General features: G+C 34.1%; 1 pseudogene; it reads right to left on the bottom strand.

Moving 5' to 3' along the window:
• Nucleotides 1-1,195: 1,195 nt before the first annotated feature.
• Nucleotides 1,196-21,256, bottom strand: LOC149156594 (omega-3 fatty acid desaturase, chloroplastic-like; annotated as a pseudogene).
• Nucleotides 21,257-21,817: the final 561 nt, after the last annotated feature.

Genomic DNA, 21,817 nt, shown 5'->3' on the forward strand with positions numbered 1-21,817 from the left:
AAGGAGGATGGTGATGAAAAAAAGGATGTAGGATTAGTGTACCAATACCTAAAAGTCATTAGTAGTACCTACAGACTAAAAATAAACCCCTTTTTACTCTTGGAAAAAAACATAAATCTTGTGATCAAATTGCAACAAATCAAGATAGAAAGGATGAGTTAAATTTTATTTCATTTGGATCTACTCTATCCCACAACATGCATATAATCCATGTGAAAAGGCATGATATTAACTTCTAGAATTAAGAAACAGAGTATGTAGGAGAACTGTAAACCGAATCCTAGCATTTTCAAAGGAAAAGTAAACAAATATTTTTGGCTTGTTGTTGTATACTCCTCACCCACGCTTCCCACAAGAGGGGTGTTATTCTTCCCTGCAACCACAAGTTTTGAAATCTAAATTATGTTTAAAAAAGGAAAAAAGTGGCACTAATATAACCTTGGAAAAATGAAAGACATAAAAGATACTAGAGCCTCTTGGTTGGGCCCTAACCCAATGGTCTCAGCCCTCCAAGAGTAACTCAGATGTAGACCAACAATAAAAATTTCGTTAACATAAAATGAAATTTAAATACATCATATCAAAATAGAAATCACAGTCTCAAGTACTTGGATCTCAATAGCTCTTCCTAGCTCGAAACGTTCGAATCCTTAAGAGCCCTTAGGTCTGTTTATTTATATAGAATATGAATGAGGGGAAACTCCCTTCAAAAGAGGGGTGATTCCCTCCAAAACCTGAAAAATAGTGGATCTAGTTCCCTTAGATCCTCTCAATCACTTGATTACATCAGTTGTTGGACGACCTCGAGCTATAGATTAGTGATTCTAGGGATCACTTCGAGTCAAAAAAATTAAATGCAGGGGACAAGCCACCTACACTTCCTCCAACTTCCTGCAGCATGTTTCTACACCATAAATGTACTAAAAAAATATCTTTTCTCTGCACATAAACCACATTAGGCCATGAAGTATGACAAGCACCCTCCAGTCTTCAGACTAAGAACAATATAGCTGAAAATGTAAATTAATGTGAGGAAAGAAAGAATTTATGGGCTGTAGGATAGAAATATGGTCTTTAAAATATACATATTGATGTGATCCATCAATATGAAAGAATATTTGAAAAAATACCATAGTTATATAATAATGATGCTTGTATATTTAAAATTATAATAACAAAATTATGAAAAAACTATTTATGCAATATGTACATTGCCTCTGTATCATGGAAGTTTCTCTTCATAACCATGGTGATGATGGTATGTCACAATATATAACCATATTACAAAATATGTCAATCCATGAGACATTCCAAAATAAAATATTAAGATAGAGGCAAGAGGTTTTGAATAATCAAAAGTCCCCAGAGTGTGCACTAATAGAGCTAGCCAACTCCAACAGGACATGACAGAAAAGAAGCAAAGCAAACCCAAAAGGTACTGCTAAAAATACCAAGAAAATGGAAGTGATACATTTATAGGAAAACCATAGTGGAAACTCAAGAACATGATTACCTAGTAGGGACTAACATACAACTTAATTATCCGTGAGGACCTATAAAAGTTGTAAGTCACGTTAGTAAATACACCCTTGAACTCCAACATCTTGTTGATGTAATGACCTCCTTCTTCTGACTTGGAAAAAAATAGATCACTTCCTAGATGAAAGTGAACACTTCTTTGCAGGAGTTCTACTCCACTGAAAACATTTCCATTACATGTACCAAACCAAAACGAGGTAATATATATGAAGATACTTCAATAGCTTCAATGGTAAAAGTGCCAGCACAAATTAAAAGAGAACACATACTTACCATGTAGATATGATATGAAAATAGGGGCCAAAGATTATTAAACCCTAATTTCTTGGTTGTTTCATTGAAACTATCTAATATCATATTAGACATCTAAAAGTAGACAAGAAAATTAAGTAATTAGACATGGTTTGTTTCCTTACTAAAACAATTGTTAATCAAAATAGTCGTGAATATCTAATTCTTTTTCAAAGGATTTCTCAAGAGTAATTTATTGATTTTTGTTCGTTAAATAATTTTCCTGGCATGATGTGTTTTGATGTGGACTTGTAAATACTATAGTGGTCTAGTTTGATTGAAATTAGTAACAGTCAGAAACTAAACTAAAATTGATGGCCAAAACAAACGACTTGTGTTCTTCAATGAAATACAAAGACGATGAATCATGTCAAATACTCACAAGATACCATTATTTATCATTTTGTACATATTCGTGATTTGGGTAATGAGTTCTATGACTCATTCATGGCTTGATTTGCCTTAAATGACACACCAATTAGTTTTTTTGTAAGTATATGTAAAAAAGCATTACCAACCTTTAATCTTAAGATGGATCATTCAAGTAGAAGCAACCATTAAATTTACAAAAATGCTTGTCTCAGAACCCTTAATGTTGGGCCACTAATTTGTCATTGTAATTATCACTTTTTAACGTCTATTTCATTAATTTCTACCATTCTTTATCATGTCATTTATCATAATCTATCATATAATTCCATTTTATAGTTATTTATGCTTGTGTGAGTAAATAATACTTGTTCTCCTTTATTTTTAATAAATTGATTATTATTATGCATGATTTTTCCAATGATAATTTATTATGAATTTGTTATAACACCAATCACTATTTTAGCCCCCAAGACCTTTTCCAGCTTGCAAATATGATTTCCAGCTCATAATCAAATATTCCAACTGAGAAATTTGTTGGAATAAGAAGTGAGGGTTTTTCATTGGACGTTTCGGACAAATGAAGAAGAATATTGAAAATACGGGGCATGGGTTTTGTGTAGAACGGAACAAATTAGTTTTTTGATGAGAAGTTTTCCACAATTCTATTTGGATTGAGAGCAATGCAAGGTTCTTCAAATGTTTTTTTCTCAATTTTTTTGTTGCGACCGTTTTCCAATTTCTTCCAATTGCAAAACCAAATTCGACGTGTTCCCACAGAATGTTGATGGAAAGATCTTTTAGATATGATCTTGCTGATAAATTTGTTTTGTACAATCCAAATTTGTAATGGAAATAAGTTTGTAATCAAATTTGTTTTAACTTCCCTTTTCTCTCTACGTATTTATATGAAAACAGAGATCAAAGAGGAAGGGGATAATTGGGGGATAATTAGGAGATAGGAGATGGACAATTATTAGATAGGATGTAGGAGATGAGATAAGGGATGAGAGATAGGAGATGAACAGTTCTTGAATTAGAGGCAAACCTAGGAACTTCAATTTTATGTAATTATTTCTCTCATATGTTTGAATCAATGAAGCTTCCATTGAGTTTGACATCTGTTACCTGTAATCTGATCTGAGTTATTTTTCAAGGTGGAACTAAGTCTTGGGAAGTTGAGCTCACTACCTTTGACAATGTGTTGCCTTGAACATGTAAATTGGTGTAGTTATGTGTTTGTTTATTTGAATTTCAATTTACATTACTTAAAGTAGATTTCGTCTGTTTTAACTAAATTGTTGTTTGCTGCATTTTCCCGATTCGTTATTTCATCCAATTTCTAGATTTCATTTAATTTACTACTCCAGATTAGCATTTAAATTATGTTGGGTGCAATAGATTAAATTTTCACTTCAACAATCTATGGTTTAATTTAGAAATGATTCAAGTTGTTTGATGACCATAATTATTTTTCCTGTCATTTACTTTCTTCTTTTTAAATTTAGTTTTACTATTCAAGTCCTACATTTTATTTCTTGTTGAATGAGATTGATAATATAGAACACAATCATATAGAACCAGCATTAGTTGTTGGTAATTGTTATGCATATATTTTACCGATTGCCTTGAAATAAAAATATTCTCCTTGGGTTTATAATTAATGTCCAGGTAATTAGTTTTTTACTAAGAAATTAATTTTCCCCAACATTTTGGCATCGTTGCCGGGTGATCCCAAAAATATTTTCCTTGTGATGCATTAAGAATTACATATTAAGCTTGCATTTATCCATGGAATTACAAGTGCATAAAAAAAAGAGGAAGAGAATAATAGCAAGTCGTGAATAGAAGACACCAGATTGATATCGGAGTTCGTCTAGGAGGGACTACATCTCCGGGCCCTGCTCGAGTTAGTGGGGAGGCCCTATTATCATTAGATGGCAAAATAATGAAAATACATCAAAAGTCAAAATGTCGACCTGATACCTCCAAAATTGTAGAAAGCCCAAAAATTGCATATATCTGATGGAGAAATGGATAGCACCATTGAATTTGTGGCCTTAAGAAATGTTGAAACCATATAAAACTTTTTAAAAACTGACAAAGTGAAAATCTGACTCCCTGGAGAAATTTCTCGGATCATGGTTCCGGGTCCCTCTCTGCATTGCTCAGGGTTCCACTTGCATAGAAATTTGTACCCACCCCTTGGCTTCCTCCTAGCGCACTATGAAAAAAGGAAAATATATTTCTGAGTGGGCAGATTACCCAATGCAGGCTGTTCGGTGCATTGGCTAATTTAAAATTTTTGTTGAGGAGGGGTTGGGTGCTCAAACCCTGCAACTCCCATTTTTAACACATGTCCATTTTATTGTTTAACTACGGGGCAATAGGTCCACTATTTTGTTGGCCTGCACCCCTTTTTCCACCGACATTTGCTGCATTTTATGGGAGGTGGAGAGGGTGGCGAGGTTGACAGATTGCAACCCAACCATTAACGCTTCGTTGCTGAGTAGGCTCCGAGGGTGGTGAGGTCATTGCCGCCCACCCCTTGTTTTGGTTACAGTGTTTAAGGGAGGGCCAGCGGGGGTCATGGCCCGTCGACCCACAATTAATTATTTTTTTATTATTGGATATGGGGGTGGCGGGGTTGGTGGCCCGCCACCCCAAAATTATAATTTTTTTTGTTTTATTTAAACAAAAATTAGCCATTTTTGAAAATTCAAAAAATGATCGAAGGAGACAAATTAAATAGGCCATAAATTCTCCTACAATCTAGCCGAAGTTGGTCAGAATCTGGTGGCCAGATTTTGTCCAAATTGTTGCATCCTTAAGCTTGCGCAGTCAACCAAGTCAACCCTAAACTTTGACTACTCCTAACTTTCGGATACAGACTCAGTTTGACGAACGTTTCCAACCACCGCGATCATGATGACAAGATCTTCAACATGAACCTAGTTTGAGCACAATCCAAACACTTTGATTTTTGACCCTTGCTAAGTCCTCTTGGACTTCTGCATGTGTCTGGAGCCACCTAGATCAATCCTCCTCACTGAGGAGCTTTTGGACTCAAAAAACATTTACACTTAGCACACTATTTGTGTCTTCCTCAATCCACACTTTCGATCATCTACATGCGAAACTAGTACATTCTTTGCAATCATGCACACCACAGATGACTTAACAACCCTTCCTTGCCAAGAGTTTATTGCACACACTCCTTAGGAATCAATACCTCAACTACTAATAAAGAAAGGAAAAAATATCATGGTTGCATTTTGAAGTGATAGGAAACCAACATAATAAAGTAGACCAACATGATTTGGGTAGATTCATTTGTTGAACATGTTCACCTTTTGGCTCCTTTAGCAATGTTTCTAGAGCATGGAGCATCGAACACGAGGTTTGTTGGTGTCCCTCTTTGTTGCAATGACTACAATGATTTTTTTTCCTCCAATCTTTGGTCTGCCTTGGGGTGCTTTCCCATAGTGTTCCTTTGGTAAGTGTTTATGAGGTCCTCACTATTGATGGAATGTGAGGAGGGAATTTCATCATCTGTCATTGGCTGGTTACTAGCTGTATTGGAGCTTTCTCCTATTTCCTTTTTGCCATATCTTAGTCCTAAACGACGTGGAAATTCCTCAACTTCGATGGGGTTTATGATGCCTTGGCCTTTGATGCTGAGGCCCCTTCCCTGATAGCCCATCTTCTTCAATAGCTTGGATCCAATCCTTGTAGTATTCTTTTCAACAGAACTGAATTCATCATCATGAAAATCATATGAAATCGGAGAATCAGTTTTTACCTCTGGATCATGATGTTGTAGCATTTCCAAGGCCTCATCCTTGGCTTGTAACTAGCATAGTAGTCTTTGTTTTATTCCCTTGCCTATTGTAGAAGCCTCCTTAGCTCAACATTCTCCGCTTGGATGTGGTGGTTCATCTCCTCAAGTTCTTGGAGTCCTACTGTGGGGAGTGCCCTTTTTGTTATGTTTGTTGAAATCCTTGATTCATGGCCGGAATCAGACCCCAAATCTATGGGTTCTCCTACCGCGATCCCAAGGGCTGCAAACTTCATTTCATCACTGGAATCAGATCCCAAGTCAATGGGCCTACCTTGTGCAAATCCTACAGCTACGACCTTCTCATCTTCCTCTGACTTGGAATATTGGTTTTGTTGAATAGTGATGACGACCTTCTTCTTCCCCTTTCCGTCATTCGTTTCAGGTCTCAACTCAGGGTGCAACTTCCAACAATTTTCTTTGTCATGCCCCTCTTTCTCACAATGTGTACAAGAGGGCTTTGCTCCCCTTCTCTTGGTTGTTCAGGTTCTCTTTGGGCGATCATCTAGTTCATGTGTTCCCCTATTTTCTAGATGAACGGACTTTACACTAGCCAAGTCAATGGTAGTAGGTTCAAACAATAATAATGAATGTCTAATGTAACTATGTAATGATCCAATATACTTAGTTACTACTTCAAATGAGTCAAGTGCAATGCCCAAATTAAGTGCTTGTTTTCTAAACTCCTCGGTAAAGCTTTGAACATCCTGACCTCTACCTTACCTTAAGTATTGCTAATCCATTAAGGCTTTTTGCTTATAACCCAAGGGATAAAATTGTTCCTTTAATGCAGAAATGAAACTAGGCCATGAGGAAAGAATATTACCCACACTCTTACTGCTTCACAATTTTCTCTCCCACCAGACGAGAGCAGTGCCTCTCACTCGAAGAGAGGCCAACTCAATCTTTGCCGCGTCCTCTTCGATCTTCTGAATCCTGCAGTAGATCTCAATCTACCTAATATAGTTATTAATCTTTTCTACATTACTTTCACCGTTTTACATGGGAAGATCAAATTTGACATCTAATTTAAAGAAAGGTTTCTTAGATGCACCCCTTGAATTTCTATTATGATGGTGAAGAGAGGAAGAAGAGATTTCACTTGTGGAAGGAAAAGGAGGGGGTTCTTCTCCACCATTTCCATGCACTGACCCTTGTTCTTCTAACTTTTTCCCTTCCACTTTCTCTAACCTTGAAAGCAACTAACCAACATTTTCTGCCATTACATAGAAGGTTTTGCGGAAATTGAGCTCCTCTTCATAATAAGCCTCTTCATCTGCCATCTTTCTCCTTCGATGTGCACGCCCCACTTCAGGATCGAAAGACCATAGTTTCCCTTCGCCTCTTGGGAGCCTGTTTCTTGTTAACATACAAACATGCAATTCACATCTAGAAAGACCAGCTCTGATATCACGTGATCCCAAAAATCGTTTCCTTGTGATTCATTAAGAATTACATATTAAGCTTGCATTTATCCATGGAATTACAAGTGCATAAAAAAAAAAGAGGAAGAGAAGAATAAAAAGTCACACATAGAAGACATTGGATTGATATCGAAGTTTGTCCAGGAGGGACTACATCTCCAGGCCCTGCTCGAATTAGTGGGGGGGCCCTTCTTTCATTAGATGACAAAATAATGAAAATACATCAAAAGTAAAAATGACGACCTTATACCTCCAAAATTGAAGAAAGCCCAAAAATTGCAGATCTCTGATGGAGAAATAGACAACACTAGAGTTCGTGGTATTGATAAATTCTGAAACCATATAAAACTTGTCAAAAACTAACAAAGTGAAAATCTGACCCTTGGAGAAATTGCTCAGATCATGGTTCTGGCCCCTTCTCTGAACCTCTTAGGGTTCCACCTATATAGAAAATCGTGCCCACCCCTTGGCTTCCTCCTGGTGCACTATGCAAAAAGGCATACACATTTCTGAGTGGGCGGATTACCCAATGCGGGCCATTGGGTGCATTGGCTAATTTAAAAATTTCGTTGAGGAGGGGTTGGGTGGTCAAACCTCGCCCCTCCCATTTTTAACACATGTTCGTTTTATTGCTTAACTATGGGGTGGTCGGTCCACTATTTTGGTGGCTTTCGCCCCTTTTTCTACTGACAGTTGCTGTGTATTATGGGAGATGGCAACGGCAGCAGGATTGCCAGATCGCGTCCCCACCATTAATGCTTCGTTGCTGAGCATGCTCCCGAGGTGGCGGGGTCATCGTCGCCCACCCCTTGTTTTGGTTACGGGATTTAAGGGAGGGTTGGTGGGGGTCGTTGCCTGTCAGCCGACAATTAATTTTTTTTTATTATTGGATATGGGGGGGTGGCGAGGTTGGTGGCCCGCCACCCCATATTTATATTTTTTTAGTTTTGTTTAAACAAAAATTAGCCACTTTTGAAAATTCTAAAAATGACTGAAGGAGACAAATTAAACAAGCCAAAAACTCGCCTGGAATCTGGCCTGGGTTGGCAAGAATATGGTGGCCGGATCTTGTCCAAATTGTTGCCTCCTTAAGCCTGCCCAGTCACCCCAGTCAACCCTAAACTTTAACTGCTCCTAACTTTCACATACGGACTCGGTTTGACAAACCATTCACACCACCGTGATCCTGATGAAAATATCTTCAACATGAACCTAGTTCAAGCACAATCCAAACACCTTTATTTTTGACCCTTCCTAAGTCCTCTTGGACTTTTGCATGTGTTTGGAGCCACTTGGATCACTGGGGAGGCTGTCAAATAGCACTACGACATTATTATATGGTTTCAGATGTACACCTGAATTCGTGAGAGTTGGATATTGAAGACGAAAGGTAAGAACCTATGTACGCATCCTAGGGAACTAATGATGGTTCTACCGTCAGTAGTCAGGCTTAGGTCATATAGCATGCACTAATAGAAGTAGAAATTTAAGAGGTAGAATTTTGAAAAGAAAAAATCTCATGATTCCACTCAAGTGGTGATGTAAGCACCACCCATTCCACTAATCAATTGACAAGAACATTTGAATATAAGAATAACATCTTATATTATGATGAGAAATGGCTCACATTGCTACTTTTGAATTCCCTATCAAAGATCTAGGACTGACACAAATGCACATAATTCCCCCATCTACTCTACCAAATTTTCATGGTTTGGCAAACAAAGACCCAGATACATTCTTATTTGACTTTGAAGTAATCTATAGAGGATATGATTATTGTATTAATGCATAAAGGTTGAAAACTTTTCCTCTTACTTTAAAAGGAGTAGCTTTATGATGGTTTATGAACCTTGGTGGGAATTGCATTCAAACATGGGAGGACATGAAGAATGTATCCTTGAAAATGTATCAAGACTATTGCAAGTTCAGTGAAGATATTTTTAGTATGATACAAGGGGAAGATGAAAGTTTGGAGGACTATGTAGAGAGATTTCAATACAACCTTCAAAAACCAAAGCATAAGTATTTGGAAAAAGAAATCTTAAAAACAATTCTTAAAGGAATCAAAGATGAATTTTTAGAACTATTCAATCTAATGGTAAAAGTTGATGTTTTTCAGTTATCATATGATGATGTTTGTGAATTATGCATAAGGTATTGAAGAGGAATCTCCAAGGCTGGTAAGAATTCTAGAGAAGTTTATTCTTTCTTTTCGAAATCTAATACAAGAAAAGGAGATATAGGAGTTGAAATGAATGATTTATTTGAACATTTTACAATTGATTTTATTATCTCTCTAAATTCACAATTGGATGTTTTGCAGGTTCAGAAAAATCAAGAAATTGAGGAAGTATTTTTCCCTCATTTCCAAAAGGAGCAACCCATAGATAGTTGTTCTTTCTTATCTAAGATGAAAGCATCATACCAAATAGATGGAGAAGCTGCTACAACTTCACAACCATGGAAATCTTGGCCTACATGTATTGTTCAAAACACTTCTTCTCCATTTTTTTACTTGCATAATCCATTATGGAATACACCTATGTTAGGGTAACCATACCAATATCAGTATAACCCCCACCAATATTGTCCACAAATTTGGCAAGGTTTATCTTACGATTACATGGCCACTTTCCCTCATCTTGTAGCACAAACACATCATCCATATTCTTTACCAGCTCTTCCACAACATCTTTCTTGTCTATCAAAACTATCCATAGAACCCAATCAAATACATCATCAAAATCCTCCATGCCCTACACAATTTCCTGCTAAACTCATTCCACACCCTCACCATAATAAACCAGTACAACATGCTTACAGTGTTGAACTACAAAACTTACCAACCCTTCCCACCAATTCTATCTCATGTGCACCATTGCATAAAACTTATATTGAGATTGAAAATATTTCAAATCTTAAAAATTGTAGACGTTATGGAAGAAAATGATGTTTCTTCTAGTCTACATCAGCAAGCCGTTTTAAAAACTCAAGAACTTCATGATGTGATGGCTATGGGAAATAAAAGAATTAAAGGATATATTGAAGATTGGTTTCAATCCATCATTTGTTTGCAGCATCACTCCATACATCAACAATTTTTGACACCATCTTTTCAAGGGAAGTTTGCTTCTCATACCCTACTATTTATTAACATGCATTTTTCAAATTTGGGTATGTACATATTTGAGGTCTTATTTCAAAAATGGCTCCACTAGTACTACTCTTATACATAAGAATATTCATTTTTCAAATAAGAGTAGGTTAGTGTAGAAAATAAAATAAATAAGGACATAAGTAAATATATATATATTTTAATGTAAAAATAGTTGTTTTTGTTGCAATACGCTGTGGAAATAAACATTTGTGGTAAATGTTTTAATTTATTTGTGTATGTAGATGCATTATATTGAAAATAATAGTTGTACAAACACTCATATTCCTTTTTATCACCAATTTGGAAAAATTGCTTGAATATCATACTTTTTTGGCTTGCAAGCTTGATGAAGGTTCTAAAAACACAATCAAGACAGTCATGTTTTGAGGGACCAAAAGGGAATATTTTTAAAACCTGTTTTTATCATAAGTAACCCTTTATGTCTAATTTGGATTTAAAATGAAAAAGTTATGACCGAAACATTGATAGGGTGTCTAGTAGGCAGCGCAGGAACAAAGTTGGGATAGTTGGTTTTTGGAGGCCTAAATGACTATATTTTTAAAACCTGTTTCTATGGTATATTAGCCTATGAATATATTTTACAAGAAAATTTGAATCACTCAGTTTCAATATCGTATGAGAAATTTATGACCAACATACTGACTTTCTATCGTAAATCTGCACTTTTAAAACTATGTTTTTCCAACTGTTCACTTGCGTATTTAACTCATCAAATATTCTTTTATTGAAAACTTGTTTCTATTGGAGATATATACATGAATATACTTTCATTTCCAATTTGAATTAGCTCAATCCATCATCAAAAAAAAAAATTATGCTTAAAATATCAACTATTGGTCTATGTTGGGAAATTGAAAATGATTCTATTATGCAGGTTGTTCTAAGTAAATTTGACATATCATCTCTTGAAATTTTGAAAAAATATTTCTATTGGAGATATCCCTCTGAATTCACTTTCATTTGGATTTGGAATCACTCAAATTAGAAAAAAATCAGAGAAGTTATGATTAAAAAACTGTAGGTTAGCATGATTGTCTGGTGCTCTCCCGCAGGTCATAAATTAATTTCACTTTGTTATTTTCTCTGTGGATTTGTTTTACAGAGTAACTACTTGTTTTTTTTTTTGCATATTTCCTGGATTAGGGGAGCCCGATCACCTCTCTTTCTCCATGATTTAATGTTTTATTGCAGGTAGACACTCTTTTTTTGCAGGTCCTCGTAGAATAAAGAGGTCAACTTATGTATGAGCGATTCTTGAAAGAAATGTTAATGAAACAACATAATTTCATCCAATAAATTACCGAACAGATTCATAACAGAGGAAATCGAGAATTGATTTCCATTTGAAGATTCATGTCACTGCTGCCAAATCATTTTTCCAAGAGATCATTTTTTTCCATTGACAGATTGTTGTTCTTAGAGATAGATTGATGTTCCCATAGGAAACAACATCATAACTATTGTAACTTACTTAATTAATTAATTTATTGTTTTTGAATAAAGTGTTGTTTCTTTTCTGATTTCTCTTATGTTTTTGTGTTCCCTCTTATTTCTTTTTTATGTTTTTATAATTGTTGTTCAATCAATTGAATAGTTGCAGTTCAGTCAATTGAACAACCTTTGTTCGACAAAATGGACAAATATGATTTGTTTTTGGGTGTGTTTAATATTTTCTCTTCAATCAATTGAAAGGTTGTTGTTCAATCAATTGCACAACTCCAATTTTTTCTTTTTTGTATTTTGTTGTTCAATTGATTGAACGATTTCTGTTCAATCCATTGAACAACATTAATTTCTATTTTTTTCTTATTTTGTTGTTCAATCAATTGAACGATTGCTATTCAATCCATTGAACAACACTGATTTACTTTTTCATATTTTGATGTTCAATTGATTGAACAATTGCTGTCCAATCCATTGAAAAACACCGATTTCGTTTTTCGTATTTTACTGTTCAATCGATTGAACGATTGTTTTTCAATCAATTGAACAACGCAAATTTTTTTTTGCATGTTTTGTTGTTCAATCAATTGAACGATTGATGTTCAATCAATTGAATGGCACCAATTTATTTTTGTGTGTTTTGTTGTTCAATCAATTGAACAACACAGATTATTTTTGTGTGTTTTGTTATTCAAACGATTGAATGATTGTTGTTCAATCAATTGAACATAACCGATTTCTTTTTCATGTTTTACTATTCAATCGATTGAACGATTGTTGTTCAATCAATTGAACAACACCAATTTTTTTTGTATGTTTTGTTGTTCAATCGATTGAAAGATTGATGTTCAAACCATTAAACGACACCAATTTCTTCTTGTTTGTTTTATTGTTCAATTGATTGTATGATTGTTGTTGAATCAATTAAACAACACCGATTTCTTTTCCGTATTTTGTTGTTCAATCGATTGAACGATTGTTGTTCAATTAACTAAACAACACTGATTTTTTTGTATTTTTTGTTGTTCAATCAATTGAACAACTCCAATTCCTTTTTGTGTGTTTGTTGTTTAATCAATTGAATTGCTGTTGTTCAATCAATTGAACAATTGTTGTTCAATCGATTCAACAACTGTTGTTTGGTACAACGAACAACTATGATTTCTTCTTCTTAAGACCAGTAATTGTGGTTCTATCCTCGATCATTTTTAATCAAATTGCTATTCTTCTCTCCCATGTTTTCTTAGCAAGACCATCTATTTGGATTTGAAATTTGTACCCGAGATAAAGGAAAAATAGTAATATTAATACCATTATGACTTGTAAAACCTTTTATGGTTATCCTTATTTTGAAACTGACCTCGTTCATCTATGTAATGAATGGCTGAATATCTTCTTTTTGGACATATCATAAAATGACTTATTATCTTAATACCATGTTGGTTTATCTTTCACACTTTCAATTGATAATTCCTTTTGGTATGATGATATAGGAATAAAAGCATAACTTTGATTGGAATTATTTTTTACTTCTTACGCCATCCCTAACTCTTAAGGATTAAATGAGCCTCCTACCTTTACAATAAAAATATGGAAACGTGGAAATATGAAAATACAATTCAAATCTTCTTAAAGATGATAGGGGTCTCATTATGAGTCAACCTACTATGATCATAAGGGTGTAACAAGTGACATTCCATTATGGCCACCACACCACAGTAATGACCTTCTAGATAGTCAAAATTGTCAGAAGAAGAGGAGGTCTCATCACAAACTGACCTTATCACTTTGTTATATCCTGGTGAATGGCACTATGATTATCTAGTTACCATGCCAACATAGTGGTCTCTTTATAGCAATTAGAAAAGAAAACCATCTAAATACTAAATGGAGGACTCTGGCTCATTTATGGGTTAAAAAGAAACCTTGTCAAGGCTATGAATGCCTGCTGGCAGCGGTGGCTCTGCTTATGGTATTGAAGTGCTATGTTACATTGAAAAATATTCTTTATCCTATTATTTACTATCGATTCATTTCTAAAGGCGAATTTACCATTTGAACAACGTTTATAACTCTATTAACCGATATGCCTGGTAATCTATACTTTTATATGCATTATATCAATATTGTCCAATCAATTAATACCAGCTATCATTATCATCTATTGTAGGTCATGTTTTCGTCACATTTTTCCACATAAGGAAATATCTCTTCGCATAATGATCAATCCTCTTTTTTATTACTTTTATGGTCATTTCCCATTTTCGCGGCCTATACCACTCTCACTGTTTTTTTTCGTATTTATGATGCTTTGATTGATTGTCCTGCCGTATTTATGAATCCCCAACGTCCTTTCCCTTTTTCCCATGCTTTATGGTCGTGGACGCCCTTTTCTAATTGGAGGGGGGAAGATATACATTATGGGATAGCATGCACAATAATTACAGAACTCTGCCATAACTTTTTGATTTGACAAAATATGATTATTGCATTTATACAAAAGTTTTTATGATTGAAAATCTTTGCATGTGGCTTATCTGTTGTTGTTCAAAATTAAAATTGTGAATTCAAGAAAATTGCATGTAGAGTAGTGAATTGTTTACATGAGAACAACAATTATGGGGGCAACTCTATTCACAAAACACCCACACTATTTCCACTAAGAAAAGAGGCTCAAGCAACTCGCAAACATGAACAATTGTTCAAACAAGATGTGTTTTCATGGCTTCCACTTTTTGCATCACTTTCAATATTATCTCAGCCTACATCAGCTTCAACAAATGCCAGTCCATACATGTCATTCCACATTTTTTTTTCGGAGGTAAAACTTGACGTAAACTAGCATAAGTTTCTGATTTATTAAAAATTTAGGAGAATTTCATGAAAATACATTGAGCATTATTTATCATCATTCATCCCACATCTTTACTACTTCCCATTTTTTAGAGATATAGAAGCTTTCAGTCTAGGGGAGTGTTACTTTCATTCATTTATTTATTATAACCATTCCACCATCCATCGATCTTCTTATTCATTCTCAAAAACTCCCTTATTCCATGTTGTTTTACACCAACTGTCTATTTCAACATATTGTAGCAACCACCTCAATTTGTTTTCATGCATTATATGAGGGCATGCTAATTCTCTAGTTTGGGGGAAGAATTGCTACACATGATGGATGTTTTCTACTTTCTTTCTCATATAAGGCATACAGTGCAAAAATTGAATTGCGTATATATTTAAAACTATGTACTAAATTCTTGTGATTTTTTGACAACAAAGAGGTAGCATTAAAATACACAAACCCAAAAAATTTCAAGTTAAATTAGTTTGTAAAATTTCAAAAATCATGCACTGTCACCTACAACCATTTTTCTTATATCTCATGATTCGTCCATCAAAACGATCTTATTTTTGGATTAGAGAAGCATTAATATAGTAGAAATTTTCTTGTAAAATTTCAGCAAAATCTGGTTTGTAGCTTTTGAGAAAATGGTTAATGAAGTTTGCAATTACTTATATCATATTTTGCTGCAACTTCATATGCATATAGTTGAAAGTCAATGTCAAAATTGTTATGCCTTAATCAACATTGCTAAAATTGAATATTCATTATGTGAGGAAGAACTCATTTGTTCCATCAATTTCATGAGTTGGGATGAACATTTTTGTATTATAGCTTGGTTAATACAACGGCTTTGGGTTGCATGAGGATCAGTTTGGGGGTATGTTGGGCCACTAATTTGTGATTATTATTATCAATTTTTAACGTCTATTTCATCAATTTACATCACTTTTTGTCATGCCATTTATCATAATCTGTCATATAATTCCATTTTATAGTTACTTATGCTCTCGTGAGTAAATAATACATGTTCTCCTTTATTTTTAATAAATTGATTATTATTATACATGATTTTGCTAATGATGGTTTATTAATGAATTCGTTATAACATCACTCACTATTTTAGCCTCCAAGATCCTTTCTAGATTGCAGATATGATTTCCAACTCATAATCAAATATTCCAACTTAGAAATTCATTGGAATAAGAAGTGACAGTTTTGCATTGGACATTTCAGAAAAATGAAGGAGAATCTTGAAAATCCGAGACATGGGTTTTGTGCATAACAGACCATGTTAGCTTTGCGTTAAGTAGTTTTTCGAAATTCAGTTTGGATTGAGAGAAACGCAAGGTTCTTCTAAGGTGATTTTCTCAGATATATTGTTGCGGCAGTTTTCCAAATTCTTCCAATTGCCAAACGAAATTAGACTTGTTCCTATTGAATGTTGATGGAAATATGTTTTAGATATGATCTTGCTGATCAATTTGTTTTGTACAATCCGAATTTGTAATGGAAATCAGTTTGTAATCAACTTTGTTGTAACCTCCGTTTTCTCTCTGCATATTTAAATGAAAACAAAGATCAAAGAGGAAGGGGATAATTGGGGGATAATTAGGAGATAGGAGATGGACACTTATTAGAAAGGATGTAGGCGATGAGATATAGGATGAGAGATGGGAGATGAACAATTGTTGAATTGGAGGCAAAGCTAAGAACTTCAATTTTATGTAATTATTTCTCTCATATGTTTTAATCAAAGACGATATCCATTGAGTTCTACATCTGTTACCTGTAATCTGATCTGAATTATTTCTCAAGGCAAAACTGAGTCTTGGGTAGTTGGGACCACTACTTTGGACAAGGTGCTGCCTTGAACATGCGAATTAATGTAGTTATGTGTTTGTTTATTCGAATTTCAATTATCATTCCTTAAAGTAAATTTCCTTTCTTTTAACTAATTTGTTGTTTGCAACATTTTCCACATTTGTTATTTCATCTAATTTCTAGATTTCATTTAATTTACTACTTTAGGTTAGCATTTGAATTATGTTGAGTGCAACAGATTAAATTTCCAATTTAGCATTAGCAATCATTCAAGTTCTGTGATTAGCATAATTGTTTTTCCTATCATTTAATTTCTTCTTTCTAAATTTAGTTTCATTATTCAAGTCTTACATTTTATTTCTTGTTGAATGAGGTTGATAGTATAGAACACAATCATATAGAACCAGTGTTAGCTATTGGTAATTGTTATGCCTATATTTTACCGATTGCCTTGAAATAAAAAGACGCTCCTGAGGTTGATAATTAACATCGAGCCAATTAGTTGTTTTTATTAAGAAATTAATTTTCCCCAACACTTAAGACAATTAAAAAATATGTATGATGTTGGCCTTATAGGCTAAATCATTCCATTAAATTATTCAGTGATTTACTTAAAGATAGTTCAATGATGAATTATATGCTCAAGTACTAAAACCAAAACAAGAATTATAAGCCTAGATTGATCTCGTCTCCATGGAGAGAAACACAAACAATGGAAGATAGGGAAGGGAGATTCAAGTTGCGAAGTAAAATATACAAAGAAAGAAGCAAAAAACCCCAATAAACTCAAATAGGCTTGTAGTGGGAAAGCAAGCAATGAAATCATATGATATAACTTCAAAACAATGAGAGCATCATTGAAGACCTTGGATGGAATTGATAAAGATTCTTGAAAACACTCAATTAGTGTTGAGTACCACTCCTCACTACTTCTTGTACCCAAGCTATATAACTAGTTCCATATAGACAATATAACTCTACCATCAAAGGACTACCAACACTATCTTTAAGGAACTCTTGACTGGAAAAGTAAGAAAATAAATTTGATACCATATGCTACCTCCGGATTTTGTTTTACCAACCACTATAGCTACTAATGTTTACAATTACTCTAGAAACTAATGGAATATAAATTTCACAAATAAAAACAAGCAACACTTTGCTCAATGGCCACGTTACTCAACACTCCAATGGAAAGGAACATGCACACTTCACCCTCGAACACTGCCATTCGATAGAAATGATTTTCTTATTGTGGTCTTTACCTATCATTTATATCATTATAAAATCGTAACTGGCAATAAAGTGGTACTTTGTTCTTAGTTATTACATACAGGACAAATGATTCAATTCTCTCAAGATTTTTATTTTTATTTTTATTTTATTCCATATCTTTCTCATGTTAATAGATCATAAAACAAATTGCTCTGGAATTCACAAAAGAGAAAAAAGCTTAATTGTAAGTCCACATTAGCTCAACATTAACATAATTTCCAACCAGCAATGTGCAGTGAAGCATAATGTGTTAATGTAAATCATGTCAAGGAAATTGCATAACATCACTGAACACAAATAGGATTGAATCTAGACACTCTAGCATGGAAAAAAACAAGGGCACTCAAATAAGGACAAGATTGTGAAACATTTGTCAATCAAGCTTCTAATTCGATCAATAATTTGACTACAAATTTTTCAAACATGCTCTTGAGATGTGTTATACTTAGCCATAACTACATTGATAAAACTTACTGCTAAGTTAGCTAAAGGAGTCATAAACATACAAGTAGTGCAATATCCTTCACACTTTAAAGGTGAATGATTGGAACTATTTGAAACCATTAAAGAAGGATGTTGAATGGTCAAAAGATGAGCAAACTTTACACATCTAACGTAATATTGTGATTGAACTTGATTCAGGAACCTAGGACAAAATCCCTAGTGTTTGTTGGATCTATCGATTCTTTTTCTTCCTTGGAGACCACAAATTATTCATTTTAGTTCCCTTATGGGCCATTCTCAAATGAATAAAGTGATTCATCTATAAATATTGTAAACACACAATTTCTATTACATTCAAAAATACTCTTAACAAAAATACAAATTAACAAATTCTCATCATCTCCAAGAATGACACATCTTTAATAGTGCATGAAAAGAGGAAAATGCAACATAAAACTTGCGAGAATCCACTAGGTATTGTTGAGGTTTCCATGTAACTTTACATTGGTAAAGTATGTTTGCTTATGTTCAAAGACATAAATAAAAGGAAAATAGCTTAGAATACTAAATATTTTTCTACTTTACGATCCATGATAAGGTACGAGGATGGAAGAATGAGTGAAATTCCCAATAACACTATTGAGTTTGTGGTTGCTAGAAAGGCTTCCATAACCACTATACACAAACAATTTCCAAGAGTTTATCCTACTTTTAAACTTCCAGATGTTTAATTAAAGAGAGAGAACATTTATCATGCATGAGGATATCTTTAATCCATAATCCAAGCAAGGAATACCCCACTTGTATAGTTTTCTTCCACTTCAATATTATACTTAAGCCACAAGCAGAAATATTAATTCTTTAAATTTAGGCAATTATTGACTAGCCCCCCAAATGAGTGTAACAAAAAACATTACATTGTAGAGACATGAATAATAGAGCCTCTAATTTGTGGGGTCATATTGATACACAATTTTGATTTTTATTTTATGCTTGAAGACTGGAGCTCAAAGATAAATCTATATTTATGACACATTGATGCCAACATTGTGTCCTACTTGATCCAAATTAAATGATTCAATCATTTAAATATATTTTGTTATGGTTTCACTCATTTTAGGTCACAATGTGATTTAAGGCTCCCTTTAAATAACCCTCCACAAAAGGATCAAACAAAGTTTCTCAACGAAATGTGATGCTATTTTTCTTGTCTGTTGGATGGGATTTTGTAGAAATCATTAATTGTTTCCATCCACAAGTTGCAAAGCTCAAATTAACCTAACTATGATGTTAAGCTATTTTCTAGCTTGGATAAGATGTTAAATCATTAATAGGAAACTATAAGAGAACAATCTTCGAACATGAAGTGCCACTTCCTAATAGGAGGGGCCTTTGAAAGATGGAGGTATTCAGCCCACAGATGAAAACTCACAACTAAAGACCTCGAGGCCAACTACCTATTGATATGGGTCCTTAACAAAAATGCACCAAAATGCTATTCTTAGATATTAGAAACTACCCCTCCAGCAATATAAATTCAACCCATAAAACATCATGAGGAGTTAATAAGACATTTTACCTAATCAACCTTCACCTAAAGCATGGGTAGGTTTAGATGACATGGAAGAGAGTGTAGGGGTACTGTCATTAGTTTTTTGCCTCCTTAATACCTACCATACTTCAAGGACCTCTAGAAATATATACAATCCCAGTGTCCAGAAAATATTATCCTTAACTAATTTGGCATTTGCAGGTCTACCCTGACGATTGAAATGGTGATTCCGAGGATTCATGGTTTATCAATTTCTAGAAGGATATGGGAATAGTTGAGTGCCCCTTATCCAACATATCTTAGAAGTACCCAATCCATGAAGAAAATACCTTTCAAAACCTTATTGGAGTGAACACCCCATCCAACTGAGTGTTCTATGGTGATGGGATCTATAAATGTGACACAAATCATTTCAAGAATATGATGAGACATAAACTAGGAAAAGTACTTCTTGAATCTAGTCTGTACATAAATGTCTAAATATAAATTATTTAACTACTTGTTAAATTGAAACCATCAATCAATGAACAACTAAATTGGTGTTTATTTAACTACTACTTTCATCTAATCGTCAACCCATTAACAACTAGAACAACCATTATTTAATTACGTATTAATTCTAAACAATCAATCCATTAATAGCTCAACCAACCATTATTTGTAGAAAATACAAGAAGAAGTAGAGAAGAGACATAAGGAGCATGAAAAATCACCAGTAACGTCCCATCATAAGAAGTTCCCAAAACAAGGTCCCATGAGAAAGCTAATAAATGGGCCAAAACACCCAATTGTTAAAATAAGTAGCTGCAACAATAAGCCCAAACACAATAACTACATCCCTCACAACATAACTCATACACTTCCAAGGATCCTTTACCCAACAATGCTTTTGAATGAATCTCTTGATTTTCTACCAAGGTGAATGGAGGAGGCACACTTGGTCAAAGCCTACTTCACCATTCTCATTATTTTAAACTAAATTGGGCCTAAGAGGCACTGGAACACCAATCTCCCCTCCTAACCTTACTTGTCTACACAAAGGACTATAAAGGAAAGCACCAACACCATTACTCTTAGGAAAATACCTCCCCAGACACAGTGAGGGCAAGGATCTTAAACCCACAATAGCAGGAACAACTACTTCAGGAACCATGAGCTTTTGTTTAGAGTAAATTTATATAGAAGGCATCAGTTTCAAAACATAGTAATTATATAATGTTGAAAACACCATTATTGCAATTAATAGTCAATTATTTCTTTCCTATGGATCAATTGGGTTCCCTTATTTTTTAGATAAAAAATGGTATGCAAATCAAAATCCAAGAAAAACATCTAGGCAATAAATTTAGCTCAAACTAGAGCTTTTTAATTCATGTGAGCGATACCAGATGCAAAGAAACAATCAGATTCAACATAAATTAAAAGTGGGGCACACATTAACATAAATGGAAAGACCTAAATTAGATGAGGTGGTGTACAGTTTGAATGAGATGATTCAAAGTTTCTGATTCAAATCATTTCAGTCATACATTACATGCTTTCCTCTTCGAATTTCCCCTCTCTAGCTTCGACCTGCACTTTTGCATATGTTTTCTCGACCAACTTCTATATTTCTACAATAGAGTCCTAACATCTTCAATCTTTTACAATAAGATGGTCCCAAAATCCCTTTGATTGGCAAAAAATAACCACATATTAAACCGTAGAATCTGCTTTAAGCCCTATTTGAATTTCTTGACCGAGAAAGGGTAACATAACTGCAAAATAATTTTTAATTTAAAAAAATTATAAT

This window comes from Pinus tabuliformis, chromosome 9 (assembly GCF_031772625.1).
Source record: "Pinus tabuliformis cultivar Carrire ecotype Pingquan chromosome 9, CPIR1, whole genome shotgun sequence".
Classification (NCBI taxonomy): Eukaryota; Viridiplantae; Streptophyta; class Pinopsida; order Pinales; family Pinaceae; genus Pinus; species Pinus tabuliformis.